Source organism: Trachypithecus francoisi, unplaced genomic scaffold, assembly GCF_009764315.1.
Source record: "Trachypithecus francoisi isolate TF-2019V2 unplaced genomic scaffold, Tfra_2.0 Lachesis_group11, whole genome shotgun sequence".
In the NCBI taxonomy this organism is placed as follows: Eukaryota; Metazoa; Chordata; class Mammalia; order Primates; family Cercopithecidae; genus Trachypithecus; species Trachypithecus francoisi.
Window position 1 is genome coordinate 54,258,106 of NW_022681456.1, and position 19,161 is coordinate 54,277,266.

The following is a 19,161-nucleotide window of genomic DNA, read 5'->3' on the forward strand; positions in this document are numbered from 1 at the left end:
TAAAATGTTAACTCCCACCTTCAAGACCCTAAAATATTACCCTTATTTTTTTTTCTGGCTTACCCCTCACACCATTCCCCTCTCACATGTACAGTACTAGATTATAATCAAATCTGGACATCTTGTTCTTTACATGTTCCAATGCTTGCTCTGCTTCCTCTTCTTAGAAGCCCTTATTCTCAACCTGTTGAATTCCTAGTCATCCTTTAGAACCCATTTCAAATTTACATTCTGACCATCTCTTCTGAACTCCTCACTTCCAGATAGCATCATCCCTTCCTCATCGCCTATGAAGTCCTTGAGCCTAGCACTGTCTAATTCATCTTTACATCACCAGTGCCCAGCATGAAATGATCTGAAGATGTACGTTTGTTGAAGTCAATCATCAGATTAACGCAAAATCTCCCAGAATAAGCCATTTCCTTTGCTGGGTGCCTTTTCATTTGAGATAGTTAAATGCAGAAGCTACAGAACATAGTTGTTTATCCTAGAAGGCACAGTGGATTGGTTGCTGGAAGGAAATAGGGCATGAGTATTTGTGGATATATGTTACCTAGAGCACAGGCTTTGGAGTGAAATTGATCTGAGTTAAAACACAGATTCTGTGACTTAACAGTCCTATGACTTTCAGGGAATTCCTTTACTTTTCCTTTGTGAAATGAGGATAACAATGCTTTCATATCATGTAGGATTGCTGTGGATACTAAACAATACGTAGAACTCTGAATATAGTGCTCTTCATTTTATTAAAATAGAGAAACTTCTATAGACAAATTTAATAATTGCCTGGTGCATATACTTCTGAACAGACAAAAAGATTGTGATACTAGATGTATGAAAGAAATATAGAGGCTTATTACTACGAGATGTTGCCTAGACTAACTTGTCAAGTTTAACATATGAAGAGGTACAGAGCCCTTTAAATTATCCAGTTCTTGTTTACAGTGACTACCTTAATAGGAACATCTCCATTTTTCTTATAATTTGATTTCTGATTGCAGTAGTTAAAATACTAGAGCTCAAGTGGAAAAGGGCTTGTCCAGTCATTTTTTAATAAGTATAAAACTTATTACACAAGCCATTTTGGTCATCTGATCCCTGAGTCATCCTGAGGTGTTTTCTTCCTAGGTTCAACCTGTATCTTTCAACTATTTACAGACAGCATATTTATTTGTTCTGTTGGCAGGAAGTATATGCCTTTGTGTATGGTGGTGGTGGGGAATCTGAAGAAGTCTGAAACAAACACAACCATTAAGACTTTAAAATGCCACTTTTTGGTCATCAGTTTAAAAGCTATTACCAATCAGCCACCTTTCGCAGGCAGAGATAAAAAATGTGAGGGTTGAAAGACTCTTGAAATCAATGATTAGCAGGAAGATGGTCTTTCATTTCCAAACATGGAGAGCCGGATGTCAAACATCTCTAGTTTTCTCTAAAGACAAAAATCAGTATTTTTTTCACAGGGCAAAATGAACTGAAAGAACACCCCCCTAAGTTTGCTGTAATAATATCCTGCACCTCTTTGCCTGCACTGACAAATGCTTGCAGCTGGCTGCTCTGCTCTAATGACCGCATCTCATTCTGCCTTGCCACTTGGCTCCTTCTCAGCTCCTGCCTGATCATATTTTGAAATGTCATTCACGTTTATGCAGGCCAGTGCACAAAACAAAATTAACTCACAACGGCACGTTAATATTATTACTTTTGACACCATGGAAAACTTATTAACTATAGCTTGTCACAGGCCTCTCTGAGTGAATAGCCTAACTACAATATTGAGAGGAAAAGTAATATGATCTAAAGGTGTTCTTGATCACTAGATATTGTAAAAAGTCAGAGTAGCTGAGTTTTTTTTAAATAATTATGCTAAAATTCACTGTCGTCCTGTGAATGGGCAAGAAAATCTGTTCTATTTTGCTGTACTACCCTTTAAGGAACTATTTTATGGCACATGCTTTAAGCTTTGTATATTTTTCCGCCATCAATAGATATGGTCTGCATTTTAAAGAGGTAGTAGGAAATTTAAGTTACACAATTAGTTAATGTGTAAATTACAGTAGCCCAAGAGCCTAGAGGAAGGAAAAGAAGAAAGGGAGCTAATATTCATTGCATACTTGTTAGTTTTGGGTATTTTTGCACATTGCATCTCATCTAATCCCTACAATAACACTGTGATGAGGTTTTATATTTTCTGTCTTATGCATAAGAACATTAAAGCACAGGGAGGTTAGCTGACTTCAAGTTTGCATGGTTCATGAATGGCAGAGGCAATCCGAACCCGGGTCTGACTACAAAAACCTTCTTATTCCATGAACCTTATCTGTAGCCATACTAAATCCATGTAAAAAGAGGAAATCACAGGCCTTACATGAAATGGGCAATCCTTTCTCTGTTTTCCATAAACTGTAAGTTTCACGGAAATTATTTTATATAAATTTTTGAATTACTCAAAGCTGGCATCTATAAATAGATCTGAATTTGGCACCTAAAAGGCAATAGAAAGCTTAAAATAAGTTCTCTATATATTTTGTGTATGAAATTAAGTGCTTGACAGTATTTATTCCTTGTTCAGTATCCAAATGATTTGTTTTTCCACATCCACCAAGAATAAGAGTACTTGCTTCTTTTCTTTTCAGCCATAACATAGCTTTTTCCTACCTAGGAAGAAGGTGTACTAGTCACATTTTGAAACTGATTTAAAAATTAACACTGTAAATACCAGGAACTCCTATTCTCTGAGCTTCTGGTAGGCTAGCCAGGGAGTTAGCGCTCCTTAACCATCAGAAGCTGGTCAAAAGCTTTGTTAAAATAAGCAGATGGTTCGGTCTCCCCCTACAACCCCCATGCTTTTCCTGGGAAGATACATAAATAGGAATCAGATATTAACAGCAGAATATCCCAAGGTTACCAGGTTTTCTTGTAATAGAGCAAACTTATCAATTACCAAAGATTTTTCTGTGATGGCCAGGAAAAGGAAACAAAAAATTTGATGGCTACTTATAATACAGCCCAACTGGCATTAAAAAGTCAAGCTTTAAAGATCCATGCTTCAGGGAAGTATTTTGGATTTATATAATTATGTCACGGTATCTCAAAGGTATTGAAAATCTTTTAATAAGATATTTTCTGCTGTGTTATTCCAGGGTGTAAGTCTTCATGTATTTATTTTTGTCCCGTTCTTTTTTTTTTTTTTTTTTTTTTTTTTTTTTTTTTTTTTTTTTTTTTTGAGACGGAGTCTCGCTCTGCCGCCCAGGCTGGAGTGCAGTGGCCGGATCTCAGCTCACTGCAAGCTCCGCCTCCCGGGTTTACGCCATTCTCTCGCCTCAGCCTCCCGAGTAGCTGGGACTACAGGCGCCCGCCATCTCGCCCGGCTAATTTTTTGTATTTTTTTTTTTTAGTAGAGACGGGGTTTCACCGTGTTAGCCAGGATGGTCTCGATCTCCTGACCTCGTGATCCGCCCGTCTCGGCCTCCCAAAGTGCTGGGATTACAGGCTTGAGCCACCGCGCCCGGCCTTTTGTCCCGTTCTTTGTAGGGTATGGAATATTCACAAAAAGCTTTTTTTTTTTTTTTTTTTTGCCAGTCATGATTTTTTCCAGCAACATGGCTTTTCTTAGCTGTTTCCAAATGTCTTAGTTTCCTAGTGATATTTGTATGATGCTGCACATCTCAAACCCCACAGATGCACTGCAGGGATGATCTAGGTCTTATTTTTAAATGCAAATTCATTTTGACCTCCCTGTTTTCTCATTCCTTAAAGGCAAATATTAAATGCTTCTCTTGAACAATCTACCAGATAATTTCTGGAACAAACTAATTTGGAAGAAGAAAAAGAATCTTACCAGATGGATCTAAGTTACAATGGCCCCCTCAATGTGTGTGTTTTTGCTGGTAGAGGTGTTAAGAGGAGAAAAGGGAATGAAGGTGGGATCATGTGGGTCTATTTACTTTTTCTGATAACTCATGGCAGAGCGCTTAATGTAAGTCTGTTCTTAAACCAAAATATACTGGACTGAATTCTGAAAGCATGGTTATTTGTTACATCAAATGTGTATCTCCCTGTGTGTGTGCAATTGTATTTGTGTGTATTGAAAATGGAAACGGGCTGGGCACGGTGGCTTACGACTGCAATCCCAGTACTTTGGGAGGCCGAGGTGGGCAGATCACGAGGTCAAGAGTTTGAGAGCATCCTGACCAACATGGTGAAACCCCATCTCTACTAAAAATACAAAAAATTAGCCAGGAGTGGTGGCGTGCATCTGTCATCCCAAATACTCAGGAGGCTGAGGCAGGAGAATCGCTTGACCACGGGAGGTGGAGGTTGTAGTGAGTTGAGATCACGCCACTGCACTCCAGCCTGGGTGACAGAGCAAGACTCTGTGTCACACACAAAAAAAAAAAAAAAAAAAAAAGAAAAAAAAGAAAAAAAGACCATAATCTTAGACTCCTAAGATAATTATTCTCATTTCATAGATTCCTGAATTATTTTTATACATATGCAAATACTTTAAAAACCCACTACAAAAGCATATCTATATAATCTATATGTAATTTTATATTTTGCTTTTTCTATTTAACATAGTAAAGGATTTTTCCATGTAAGTATGTCTAATGGCTATCTAATATTCCACAAAGTCATAGTATCAGTAGCCATTTTATTATCATTGAAAATTGAGACTATTTTAATATGTAAAGTTATGTTAGAGCATGTTGGCATCCATGAATATGGGTATGTATAGTATTTCAGATATGACAGCTAGAGGCTCAGTTTGTTAGTGTTTCTATTTGCCATAACTCTTTATTATGTAAAATTTCACATCTCTGGATTGAAGTTTTCTGTGTTAAGTAAACTTCATTAAAATAAAAGATTTATAAAATGTTGTACCTATTTTTTTTTTACAAGGTTCCTGATAGGAAAGTCAACTTATGACTGTTGTTTGTGTTACATTTATACAACTTTCCATTGAGAGTTTGTGCCTATGGGTACTTGCCCAGGAATGTCAGCCAGGGCTGATATATGGAAAATCCACTCTGGTAAATCAGATCCCCAAATCTGTCATTTTAGTTCATAGCTTCAGGAATCAATGTCCTCTACTTTTCACTGTCAAAAATGGATTACTTTGGAAGACACTAAAAACCCAAGTGCTGTTACTATTGTTTGTCAAAGTAATTGTAGAGAGTATGTCCTACTGTGATGGGTCTTACAAAAACGCAGGGAGAGATTAGAAGTGAAAAAAAAAAAAAAGAAAAAAAAAGAAAAGAGAAAATGCATGTAAGGCTTGATTTAGATTGATGCTACTGTTCTCTTTCCCCCATGGCTTTGCTTTTAAATACCTTCTTTGATGAATTACAGGGCTGTTAGATCCCACGGGAGATCACCTTCTCTATTCCCTTGCCTTGAAGCAAGACTACAAATCCATGCCCCAATTCTTATTTTTAAAAATCCTCCAAAGAAGTTGGTTCTGTCAGATATCTGTTTCAGACATCCGTTTCAACATTTAACACTTTCAGGAGGGTCTTAGTGGGTTTACTTTTTCTTCCCACATTTGAATGTCTTTCTTTTTATTTGGATTTTAGTGTCTTCAGAAAGTCATTCCCAGCTGCCTCAAGTGGAGGTTTTTTCCCCTAATTAATAAATACTCATCACTGCATTCTTTCACTCCAAAAAAGAGATTCTGGTTCTATTTTAAGAGCCCCAATCAGATTAGAAACTACCATAGATGCCACATAATTGACGGAGTGCCCAATGCCCCGAGGGTTTGAGGGAGGAGAGAATTTGGTTCAGAAATACAGGGCTGGGTTCCAATGGTTTCTAAAGCACATGAACGTGTCCTGCAAATGTGAGGCAATGTTAATAATATTCACTGATACACTCATAAGAACAAAGAGAATGTAAATCTTACTTAAACTTATCACTTGTATGATGACCTACATTTGGAGGACAAAGATGAACTAATAAAAATAGAAATATATGGAACATGAAAGTTAATCCAAATGGATGCAGGCATTTAAGTGGTAAATCTCAGAGTTTTTTAAAATGGAAAGATAAGGCGCAGAAGATGAGGCCAGCAGCAGTTTCCATTTGAGGATAGATGAGTCCTCAATTTTCACAGTCTCAGAATACGTTTGAATAAGTTATGCCTTAAACTCATTGCAAGATTTTAGCTTACTATATACGAAATTTTTGTTTAGGCATGCCAGAACTTGCATTTAGGAAGAACCATTTTCCTTCTCAGTTCTGAAGTCAAGTGTATGTGATTTCAACTAGAAAGGAGGCAAGCTGAATGAATCATTTTCTTAGGGAACATTGACCAGACTATATACTGAGAATGGGAGGGGCGCTGGGAAACGGTGGGTCACGCCATCTTGGCCCTGAGAGGAACAATCAACTGCACTCCCCTGTTATGTTCCCAGCCTCTGCTTCTCTTCTCTCATCTGGGCACTCTAACTAATGGCTGGGCAAGTGGCTGTGCTCCACTTGTAGGAGATCACATGACATCTGAAGCATTATCTTCCTGTAGAAATTACACATGATGAACTGGTTTTTGCTCCCAGTTACTTAAGTTCTAGCCCAGGGCACTGAATTCATTATGTGCTCAACATGAGGATCTGAAAGAAGGTTTGGTGCTTGTGCTTGCACACTGAGTTTTTCCATGAATATATCCCCTGATGACTTATACAACACGTTTTGGTAAATACTAGTCTCAGACTCAAACCCAGTGCCCTGAGCAGCAGCCCTGGCCTAAACTATCCTTGTTAAAATTCAGCTATGTCCCATCCCTTTTCTGTCTTCAGGTTCACTTCAGGTGTCTATGGAGTAGCAGTCACTGGGCTAAACCATTTCCTTCCCTCTAACATACTAGAAGAGGAAGAACTAGAATTCAAACTGCCTGTATGCTAATTTAAATAGGCACCTTTTAAAGTTATCCCTCATCACTTTTTCAGGGAAACCTTCAATCCATTTGTTAAAAGAGGAAAAGCCACCATATTCACAGGATACATTTCTTTCATAAGTTCATTACCAGGGTCCCTCATACTTTTCTTGAACATTTCCTGAACTTCCAATACTAGGAATTTAACATGAAGCCCCTGCTGTAACAGAATTTTAAAATACTAATTAACACACTTTGGAGTAAGGCAAACTTTTGATTTAAATTTCTGGCCATTACTTGTTTAGTTATATGATTCTAGATAAATTTCTTAGACTCTCTGAGTCTCAGTTTCCTCATTTGCAAATTTGACTTAATAATTTCTGTAACACAGTTTGTGAGATTTCATTGAACTAATTAGTTATTTCAGATTTAAATTAAATTTGTCCATTGTTTTTCCTCTCAAGGGGACTGACCAGCAATTAGAATCACAAAATTAGGAAAGTTCTGAAGAGGGAGCACAGGCCAGCAGGTAGAAGGGGTTGGGTTTGGGGGTTTGCAGTAGTGGTGAGAATCAAGGTCTTCAGAAATTACCTGAGAGGCCAGGTGTGGTGGCTCACACCTGTAATCCCAGCACTTTGGGAGGCTGAGGCAGGCAGATCATGAGGTCAAGAGATCGAGACCATCCTAGCCAACATGGTGAAACCCTATCTCTACTAAAAACACAAAAATTAGCTGTGCCTGGTGGCATGTGCCTGTAGTCCAAGCTACTTGGGAGGCTGAGGTAGGAGAGTCGCTTGAACCCCAGGAGGCGGAGGTTGCAGTGAGCTGAGATTGCGCCACTCTGTCTCAAAAAAAAAAAAGATAAATTACCTGAGAGAGGCGCTGCTGATGCAGGAAACCAGGGCTATAGCACCAGCTGATATGAAGTTTGGAGAGTCATAACTGAAAATGACAACCATTCCTCATCCAATACAGACTAGTTATGCTGCAAGATTCAGATCTAACACAAAAAATCTTCACAAATTTAGCTAAGCTGTATGTAAAATTGGTCAAAATAATTCCTATAAAGATGACGTAAAAACCTCCAGGCAGAAATTCTGCAATTTATTCTTTAAAATATTAAAGATTTGGATTTCAAGAAAGGATAATTTGGGGACCAAATGACAAGCATTTAGTAATTAACTCGTTTTGTAAGATGTACCACGTGCTTTTTTTCTCCCTATTTTTCTCTCTCTCTTTCATGAGAGGTAGGGATTTGGGATGGAAATTTGGGTGAATGGTCAGTGCTGCAGTTCACATCGCAGTACATTTTAGGGAACCATATATTTTTGGTAGCTTTTTTATTATTTAAAAAATCTTAAATTTTGGGCAATTCTTCACCGCTCAGTATCTTATCTCAGCCAGAGGGTACTAATAAAGAGCTTATACTGCATTATGAAACACAGGGGCTTAGAAAACTCTAAGCGTACAAAACATTTACTTTGCAAAGACATTTCTCATGTGTTCAAGTACCCCTAATTAAATGCTATTTGGAGAACATTAAAATACACACTTCATTGATCTTTAGTGTTTTAGGTATCATTACGGGGATGGATATTCTACTCCATGTTCCTCATTCTATTTGGCAAAAGGGAAGGTGATGAAAGAGATGGAAGACATTATTGCATTTTTCCAGGAACTTGCAATATTGTGGAATGGAATAAAGCAAAGGATGGAGAATAGAGGGACTTGAAAACAGAAGCATGTGAATTTTATATGGGATTTTTCACGCATAGGTGTATCATGGAAAGAGTGGCCCAGAAATCTTGGGAGCAGCTAAGAGACTTGGGAATGGTGTTGAATGGATGCCAGCTGTTGTAGCCCTCCCTTGGTACTGTGTGGTGGTGTGGTGTTGGTAGAATTGTTGGGAGTTTGGAGTAAGGAAACACACAACTGTAGGACATGTGTAGAGTGTATGTGTTGCAGATCAAAACGTCATCCCTAGCATAGGCCCTGTAACCGATTTCTAAGTTAGAGTAAATTTAACATGATGGATAAGAACCTTGCAGTCAGACAAAATTCTGAATCTCAGTCCTCTCATTATTAGCTACTTGGTCATATGGAATTCCAACTTCTCTGAGTTTCAGCTTCTTTATCTATAAATTGGGAATAATAATGGTGCCTACCCCACAGTGTTGTTGTGAGTAAATGAGTTACAGACTTAGCAGAGTGCTTGACTTAAACAGATACTCAATAGGTGTGAGCTTAAACATGAGTAAAGGTAAATTTGCACTATATATGATTTTCCAGGAAACAGAGAGCACTGTTTACCAAAAAGAAACAAAAATGGCATTTTTTAAACCAAAATTAGGCAATCCTACTGTGACACATAGGTTCCACTGCCTTTATGTCATCTTCAAACATGACAGCAAGGCTTCAACATAAGCAAAACATCAATGTGACACAGCTTGGAAAGTCAATGACCTTGCAAAGAGGCATACATCTCTCCTCAGAATCTAAGTTAAACATTAATGTTGATTTAATCTCAGGCAGGCATTTCAAAGGCTGCTTTCTATATTCCCTGTTTATGACTTGAGAGGCTATCCAAAAATATGTTCTAAAATAAAAACAAAGTTCCACACTCTCTACCTATTTTAATATTCTAATCTCACTCTGTTTTTGTTTTTTAACACTGAGATACAATTAAGAGCAGACTATTTCTGATGCTATGTTGGTTTCTGAAAAACATTTTTTTCTCCTGTCTTTAAAACACTAGCAGAACATGAAAATTCAGGGAAGCACCTTGTCGGAATGTTGATTTATTCATGTAGAAATCACAGCTTAAAGTGAAGAGCAGTTGGTTAATTTGTGGCAAAACACAACCTCTGACCACATTCCAGAGTATTTGCAGCTTAGAGAATAAGAAAAGTTGACTAGAGATAGTTTCAAATTTTCCTTTTTGTCCTCTTCTAGAATTGTATGTGGGGGTCTTTCGCTTCACTCATAAATGTTCCCATCTGTATTCTAGTGCTATCCAGGGTCCAGAAATTTATTCTTGCATGTAACCTAGTTATAGTCCACATGAAAAGAGAAATATTGGTGTAGAAGGCTTTCAGAAGGGATGCCTGAAACAGGGTTCCATTCAAGGATGAACCTGTCACAGAGGAGAGTGAAAATCACCTGGTGACCATTGAACAGGCCCCGGAGACAAAACTCCTTATTTGAGGAATTTAGAAGGAAGTAAGGATCACCTGGTGACTATCAAACAGGCTCTCTGGAGGCACAACTCCTTATCTGGGAAAATTAGAAGTAATTAGACTTTCCTAATATCTAAAATTGGCCTCTGGTTCCAGGCCTCTTTCAATCTTTCTAAGTAATTAAAATTTCTAAATGTCTCTGTATATAGAAATGGAAATTTAGGAGAATAGCCAGTGCCACAGTTCACATTGCAGTACATTTAGGGAGCCACACATTTTTGGTAGCTTTTTCTTTAAAAAGTTTTAAATTGGGGGCAATTCTTCACAGCTCAATATCTTTGTAATGCCATTCCAAAACTCATTTTACAACTCTTGCTGACATTAACACTCCAAAATATCTACAAACATAATCATTTATCATGATCTATGTGGTTAATATAGTCCAAATTACCCTTAAGCTCTCGCCTTAAGGTCCTTGAATACCCCTATGGAAAAATCCACAGCAGTGCGCTCAGTCCTCTCACTGAGGTGCACCACTGCACTCTTCTGTGGTGTTCTTTCTTTCTAATAAACTTTTCCTTTTCAACCTATGCTGTTGTCAATAAATTACCAACACGTGAGTTGACCACTTCCTGATGCCAGGGCTCTGACACTTCGCCCGACAGTCACTTCTGACAACACTGCCCTATAAGCATTTTAAAGTTGTAAGTAGATAGCTTGGCTTGAGCTGGGCTTGTGTGCCCCGGGTTCTCCCACTGTGCAATGTCCTGCTCTTTTCCAAGCCAGAAGTCTGCCAGCTCCTGAAGGCCAGGAGCAAGGCGCCCCGGTGAGTACTCTGCCATCTCTGGTTTGCAATTTTGCTCTGGCCTGTCCCAGGGGGAAAATAATTGCATATGATTACTGATTTGAGAGACATTTAAAGTAGAACAAAAAGTAAGAAGAGTGGAGATAAGGCTGGCAGGGTGACAGCCAGTGCCAGAAGTTGTTTTGCATAACATAGACTGACAGGGAATTCTTCCGTCAGCTTTTGAAAAAAGCTTAGGGGTCATTCCACTTTGCCTTCCGGCACTTGAAATCTGGGAAGGATGGAAAGAAGTGGTGATAAAGATACTGAGATGTTCACCATCCCCGCAGTGAGAGTGAAAATACTCCTAAACTTTTTAAATGGTTCTGGAAACGATGGATTGTTTCCCCACCATAAAATAGTGAAAGTGAATAGCTACTCGATGTATCTGATTGTTTATTTTAGGAATTCATTTGGCATTGGACAGACCTATGCTTGAAAAATAACTTTTAAACTTCAAACACATAGGTACATAATTTATTTGACATTTTTCAATAACATTTAGCATATGAGGAAATGAGGCTCAGAGAGTTGATGTGATTTGGATTCCAAGTTCTATGCTCATTTGATCCATGCCATACTTTCTCCTAAGAGCTAATTACTATGATGTGAAAAAGTGCTAAGACACTTTCCTCACTTCTAAGAAGCTTATATTCTATCTATTGAGACAACGAAACAGCTAAACAAGGCATCTTTTTGTAACAGCATTGTGTGGCTATGCACCTACACTTAGAGAATAAGCATGTGTGTAATGAGGTGCCAGTTGTATGGTGCAGGATAGAAAACATAGTGCCCAGGTCAAGAATCAAGGTGGTGCTGAGCATCATCAAGGAGGCTAGTGAGAATGAAAATAAAATATACGGTAGGTCTCACAATACATTCCTATATAGACTATTACCTGGGGTCCTGGTCATTTTAGCTTCAAAGTAGTGTGATACATATACCTACCTATGAACCAGCAGTTCAGGAGAAATGAAAGCATATGTCCACAGAAAGCTGTACAAGTACAACAGCTTTATTCCTAACAATCTCAAACTGGAAGTAACCCAAATTGGAAAATGGATAAATCTTGATATATTCACATAATTGAATACCACCTAGCAATAAAAAGGAGTGAAATATTACTGTATGAAGAATCTCAAAAACATCATCTTGAGTTGAAGAAGCCAGACACAAAATAATATGATTCCTTGGTATATAGTTCAAAACAGGCAAGCTAATCTGTGGTAAGGAAAATCAGAACAGAAGTTAGCTCTAGGAGCCAGGGCTAAGACACATTGGAAAGAGGTATGAGGAACTTTCTGGGGTAAGAAATATTCTGTAGCTTGATCGGAGTGATGTCACACTGTGTATAGAGTTGTCAAGACTCATTGAACTGTACACTTAACATCTGTGCATTTTATTGTGTGCCAATTTTATTTCAATTTAAAAAGCCATGATGTTGCTAGAAAAAAGGTCCAGAAAAGAGCAACTCAGGGAATCTCTGAGAAGGTACAGTATGAAAACAAGCTGCAAAAAGATTGGTTTTCATGTTTAAAACTTTGTTTTTACATCAGGAGAATTAAGCATCAAACTTCTTATCCTAAGGGAGAGTAGACTAGTAGAAAATGGCTGTGGAATCAGAAAAACTGACATTTTCATCCTGAGTTCTCAGTGGCTAGCATATGTCCTAGGCCTGGGTTCCTCCTCTCTAAAAAGGGAACCTTAGTACTGCCCTTATATCAATAGAAATGGTAATAAGGAGTGTGATTTTGGAGACAAGTGTTCTGGTTTAAAGAGAGACTAGAATATTTTCAGCAAATATCCCAAAACTTTTGAAACAGCCCCAGGAAAGACATTCCCAGCATACCTGAAGGCTGTTTCACATGGGACCCCAGTCAGCCTGGAACATCATGCTTTGATGTTTAGTATCTCTGTCCCTGAAACTTTTTTAAAAACAGATTTAGGACCGGCTGTGGTGAGTCACAGTTTATGAGGCTGAGGTGGGAGGATTGCTTGAGGCCAGGAGTTTGAGGCCAAACTGGGTAACATAGTAAGATCCTGTCTCTATGAACAAACAAACAAACAATATTAGCTGGGTATGGTGGTGCCAGCCTGCAGTCTCAGCTACTCAGGAGGCTGAGGTGAAAGGATTGCTTGGATTTGGGAGTTTGAAGCTGCAATAAGCTATGATTGTGCCACTGTACTCCAGTCTGGGCGACAAAAAGAGACCCTGTCTCAGATAATTTATTTTAATTTAATTTAATTTAAAAATAATAAAGAAAATAGAAGATAAGAAATAGCCCTTTGAGAAAAAATGGTATTTATCACATACCATAAAATTCACCCATTTAAAGTGTATAGTTTGGTGGATTTTAGTATATTCACTGGATCATGTAACCGTCATTGCTATCTAATTCTAGAAGATTTTCATCACTCCCAAAAAATCCCATACCCATTATCCCCATTCCCCATTCCCTATCCTATCCCTACCCTTAGGCATGAATCTACTTTCTGTCTGTCTGTGGATTTGCCTATTTTGGTTCATTGGTGTTATAGCATGTATCAAGATTTCATTTCTTTTTATGTCTAAGTAATTTCTATTGTATGGATATACCACGTTTTGTTTATCCATTCATCACTTGATGAACATTTTGGTTGTTTCTACTTTTTTGGCTGTTATGAAAAATGCTACTACTGTTCTTGCACATTTTCTTTGGTGTGTATACATGAGTTTCCATTTTTCTTGGGTAGAACTTAGTAGAATTGTTGGGTAACGTGGCAACTTTATTTAACATTTTGAGGAACTGTCAAACTGGTTTCAAAAGTGGCTACATCATTTTACATTCCAGTAGCAATGTATAAGAATTCCAATTTTTTCACATCTTTGCCAACACTTGTTATTGTCTGCCTTATTTTAGCAGAGCCTGAAACTTTGAGTTCCTTTGTGGGGTGTCAGAGCTTAGAGGAGTTAATTGGTGCACAATCACTGAGGTCACATCATGGTAGCACTATCTTCCATGCACACGTGCTGAGCCTTAAACTGGGTTCGTCTTTGTGAAATCTTTTTACACCCCACAGACTCTCACACATGGGATCTAGGTTCAGATATCCACTCTTTTATTAAAACCATATATGACAATGCCTTCTGAACACTTAGGCTGTCTCAGTGTCCTCAAAAAAGGAAAGATATAAGTCTAATCATCAGAAAAATGCTTTTCAGCTGGCAAGGAAATAAGGGCTCTGACCAATGTTTTCAATAACAAAAACCACTAATATTTTTTGAGAGTTTATCTGGTGCCAAGTATTGTTCTAAGTGCTTTACATTAATTATTTCATTTAGAGTGTGTCACAACTCATGGAGGTGAGTAAATATTAATCTCATTTTATGAAAGGATTAAGCAACAAGCCAAAGGACACATCAGTAGTAAGCGGAGTCATGGTGATCCACATAGGCTGAGTTATAATCTACCCTGCAGTTCTGTCTCACCATTAATTTTTAATTGACTGAGCTTAGTGGGTCGATTTTTTTTTTCTTTTTAAAACTGTATTTCAACATAACTATGCTTACAGAAATACACTCATATTGGTTAACAGAATGCATTTTAAGTTTAACTTATCCTACACAACTTGGACCAAAAACTTGGTACATGGTTTAAGATTTTAAAAAAGGATTTGCATTCTGCTTTATTTTTATCTGTTACAAATGTGTAAAAGATCCTCCCTCAAATGCTGCTAAAGAAGGCAGCAAGAACCTTGAGAAATTTACCTTTGGTTTGCCTCAGAAAAATAACCCGTATTGCACTGCATAGGTTTATAAAACTGGTGCAACAAAACACTGTTGTAATGTTTCAATAGAATTAGAATTAGAAAGTTCAATAACTAATGGGTATGGAAGGGACTGGGAGGGAACCTATGTACACATGTGAAACTGTAAAAGCTATCTGATTTAGTTAATATTGCATGTAGATTGTAAATCTATGCAAGTCAAGATTCAGATAATTTCTTCAATCTGAATTAACACTATTTGTTCATTTCATCTGCTGGGGTCAATCAGGAAACTGGGAACAGTAGTAAGTTTTTCCGACTTATGTGAAAAAGAAAATTAAGTTTCTTCCTCAGCTTTTCAGTCCAGAAGTGACAGTATACTACAGGCAAGGTATTCCTTCCATTGTAAGCATTCATAGGGTGACATGCAATGAGGTCTATTTGGATTTTAATTTGTAGCAGCAGTCATATGCAAAACAGTCTCCAAAGTTAATTACACATGACTTTATAAGTGACTCTGAAAAATAAAATGGCCCTTCTTAGAAGACTAGAGCAAAACATCCAGCCATAGTTATAAGCCTTATCAAAAAAAAAAAAGGCAGCCCCTTATGAATTACACAATAAAAGAAAAAAGTGGCCCCCAATTAAGAAGCAGCTCTGAAGAAAAAAGGAAAAAATATAACTTAAAAAGTCTTAAAAACCAATGTGAATATAGATTCAAAAGATAGGTAAGAGATTCATTTTCATAACTACCTAAGATCAGGCTTGTCATGTATTCTAGGGTTTCAAGTTTATCACTAGTTACTACACATCAATTTACAAATAACATGTTCATTTTTTGTTCTTTTATCAAAAGGGAAAATTCTACCTTACATTCTATCCAGTGTGGGTGAGTGGGATTAGAAAACAAAAAGATGCAAACAGTTCCAGGCAAATAGCACATTTTTCAAATGGAAGAACTTCCAATTGGACCAGAAGTTCATACTGCTAATGTGCTTTTCACTGAAACAATTTCTAATAAGTATGAATACATGGCATTAAGGTTCACAACCTAATACAGGCCTGACAATCAAGTCCTTATTTTCTGGAAGAAGGCCTCAAGTCCAATCAATTTCCAGTAACAACGCTTTTACAAATCGATTTAATAATAAGAGGTTTTAATTTCCTTCATGTTTTTGTTTTTAGCATTCTAGTCTTAAAGACTAGATTAGAATTTAGCTCAATTCCCCAGAAGGCAAATGGTTTTTCTTTTGCAGAATGAAAGAATCCACAAAAAAACCTCTTCCCCAAACTAATTCCTGATAGCCAATCTGTGCTTAAGATGAATCTTTCTCTATACAATGTTAACAGTAACTTTGGTAAAATGTACCTATGAACATTAAAACTAGTTGTTAGAAAGGTTTAACTAGCTTTATAATTTGAGTTTTAAAGCATAAATATTTGCAGCTTGATCTTCTGTTGACAGTGATCGTTGGAGCCTAGAATTCAACATTTACAATTTCTGTTCATGCACACAAAACACACACCGTTACCACACAACTTACTCCCCATGTCTTAAGAGAAGAATTTTCTGCTTTTTTAAATCTTTGGCCTCCCAGTCAATTCCATGTTCAAAAACTTTTAACTCAAACTTTACTCTCAGATTTTTAACAAGTTTTCCACCCACAGATTATTAATGCTTTTCCTAATCTTTCATGTTTTACTGCCAAAATCTCAAGCTGGCCTTAAAGAGATCATCAGATTAAAAAAAAGAAAAAGAAAAAAAAAGAAACATAAAGTGGTTATTTCAAAACAGAATATGGGAGGTCAGAATTCAAGGTTCCCACTGGGATCATATTTTATTACTGCAATGAATAACTGCTATCAGTAAGAAAAATCCTATATTGGATTCTTTCATACTCTTTGGTGCCTCGCCAAAGAACTTACAAAAATGTTTTGGGGTACATGCCCTTTTTGCATACAAAGTACCCCCACAGGAACACTAGGATAGCTGTAATTCATTTGAGGTCTCACCTGTAGAAAGAGGCTATCACACAGACAGCCAGGACACCCACCAGTTTGTGGAGATCCTTGAGAAAGTATGATTTTAAAAAATCTGACCTGTACTTGTTTCCCCAGCCTTTTTCACTGTATAGGAAAGTTGCAGCTGGTCTGCCGGCACTCATACTACCCCTCTTATCCTAGGTTTGCCATGTAATAGCTATGGCTTTGGGATCTTCCAAGTGATATTCTTGGAGGAATAATTATGTCTCCTAATTCCAGGCTTACACTTTCCAAACACATCGCTTACTGTTGTGTATGTGCAGATGATGCATTTGTAGACTCACTCATTATCCCCAGCTCTGGTGTGGTGTTTCAGGTGTGCAGTACAGGGATCATATCGATTGGTATTGTAGCCACAGCGGTTACAGCGAATACGGACCTTGGAGAAATCTCCCTCTTCTGCAGTGGAAGAGCCAGATTCCCTGGCTTTTGCTTGCTTCTCTGCTCTCCTTTTCTTTCTTTCTCTTTTTCTTTTTCTTTCTTTCTTTCTTTCTTTTTTTTTGAGACGGAGTCTCGCTCTGTCGCCCAGGCTGGAGTGCAGTGGCGTGATCTCGGCTCACTGCAAGCTCCGCCTCCCGGGTTCATGCCATTCTCCTACCTCAGCCTCCCGAGTAGCTGGGACTATAGGCGCCCGCCACAGCGCCCGGCTAATTTTTTGAATTTTTTTTTTTTTTTTTTTTTTTTAGTAGAGACGGGGTTTCACCGTGTTAGCCAGGATGGTCTCGATCTCCTGACCTCCTGATCCACCCGCCTCGGCCTCTCAAAGTGCTGGGATTACAGGCATGAGCCACCACGCCTTTTTTTTTTGACGGAGTTTCGCTCTTCGGTAGGCTGGAATGCAATGACGTGATCTTGGCTCACGGCACGCAACCGCCGCCTCCAAGGTTCAAGCGATTCTCCTGCTTCAGCCTCCCGAGTAGCCGGGATTACAGGCATGTGCCACCACACCGGACTAATTTTCTATTTTTAGTGGAGACGGGGTTTCTTTATGTAGGTCAGGCTGGTCTCGAACTCCCCACCTCAGGTGATTCTCCCACCTTGGCCTCCCAAAACGCTGGGATTACAGGCGTGAGCCACCGCGTCCGGCCTCTCTGCGCTTCCACAAAAAATTTCTTGGCACTGTGAACTCTGAGGTGATGCACAAACCGTTCTTCAGATTATGCTGCTTATTGGCATGACTTATAGCAAAAGGATTTGGTCTTCGAGTTCTTGCCTTTGTCCTCTGTTCCAGGTGTTTCAGGAGGAAGATCTTTATTTGAGCTGTAAATCTCTGGAGGAGCTGTTGCCTCAAATACAGGCTGAAGTTCTACAACCCTGAGTTCCAAACGTCTCAGCCCACGAGGTTCACCTTTTATTTCAGCACTCTTCAAGTCCCCCTCCTTCTTCACTATCTGAAATGTTGTTATCCCCAACAGGTATCAATTTTGCCATCTGTCTTTCTTCACCGAACAGGTAATCACAGCAGCTGCCATTTACTTTCACAGTGAAGGCCACATTTGCCAGCATGACAGACTGAGGTGCGGCCAGTTCAGCTTTAGAGAGATCATGCAAGTCATACATGCCGTTAGGCAAGGCCATTCCAATGTTGCCATTGCCGGTAAACAGCCCTTCTCCAGAAGACTCCCCCATCACCTGGGTGGCCATAACTGTAATCACGCAGGCTGCGTTTGGGCTTCTCCGGCTGCCCCCGAGTCCCTCCGACCACCCCCGGGCTCGCCCAACACCCAGGGCCAGGCGCTCTGGAAGTTTGCAAACTTCACTCCCCCATGGCGTCTGGCAGGACTCCAGCCTCAGCCCTGCAGGCTCGGGAGGTCGGGTGGCCGGATTTAGGGGTCTATCTTATTCACCACTATATACCCTGAAATTAGCACAATACCTGGCTTATAAAAGAGGCTTAATATATGATGAATCAATGAAAGAATGAATAAAATTAATTTGCAGTATTTAAAAGTTCTTGTTCATAATTGGCAATAATTTAATCATGTTTAAAGCAAGTAAGTTTGTGTGTCTGTGTATGCTTCCTCTCTCGAATTCTTTATTTAAGCTCTTGTTTTTCAGCGAGTCCTCATTCTCCTCCCTTGTTCTGTAGTACAACTAGTACAACTCAATCACTGACATTTCATCTAATTGCAGAGTAACAGATTGTAATGGATTAAAGATTTTACAGCACAAACATTTGGCCTGCTCAAAGGTAGGTAGGAGTAAGACAGAAGGTAAAAACATCTCATTTGAAGATTCACAAACAAGATAAAAAAAATTGCTCCCAAGCATATGATGAACTCAAGAGAAAAGATTACATTTTAAAAGGTTTAAATCCGTGGAAGACAGAACAAAGCATTCTGCATTGCTCACATTGCTTCCCACTCAAAACCCTCTTCATTATTTCAATAATATGAAAAACCAGATGTAAACAAGACTGTTCTTGTCTACATCATTATTCTCATTCTCCTTTTGTTTTATATTTGTTCCCATTTCAACAC

General features: G+C 38.5%; 1 protein-coding gene and 1 pseudogene across 5 annotated transcripts in view; both read right to left on the minus strand.

Moving 5' to 3' along the window:
* SYT1 (synaptotagmin 1) overlaps positions 1-19,161 on the minus strand; it is a 605,736-nt gene that overhangs the window by 135,778 nt on the left and 450,797 nt on the right. The gene's annotated exons all lie outside the window — the stretch shown is intronic.
* Positions 17,771-18,641, minus strand: LOC117089695 (annotated as a pseudogene).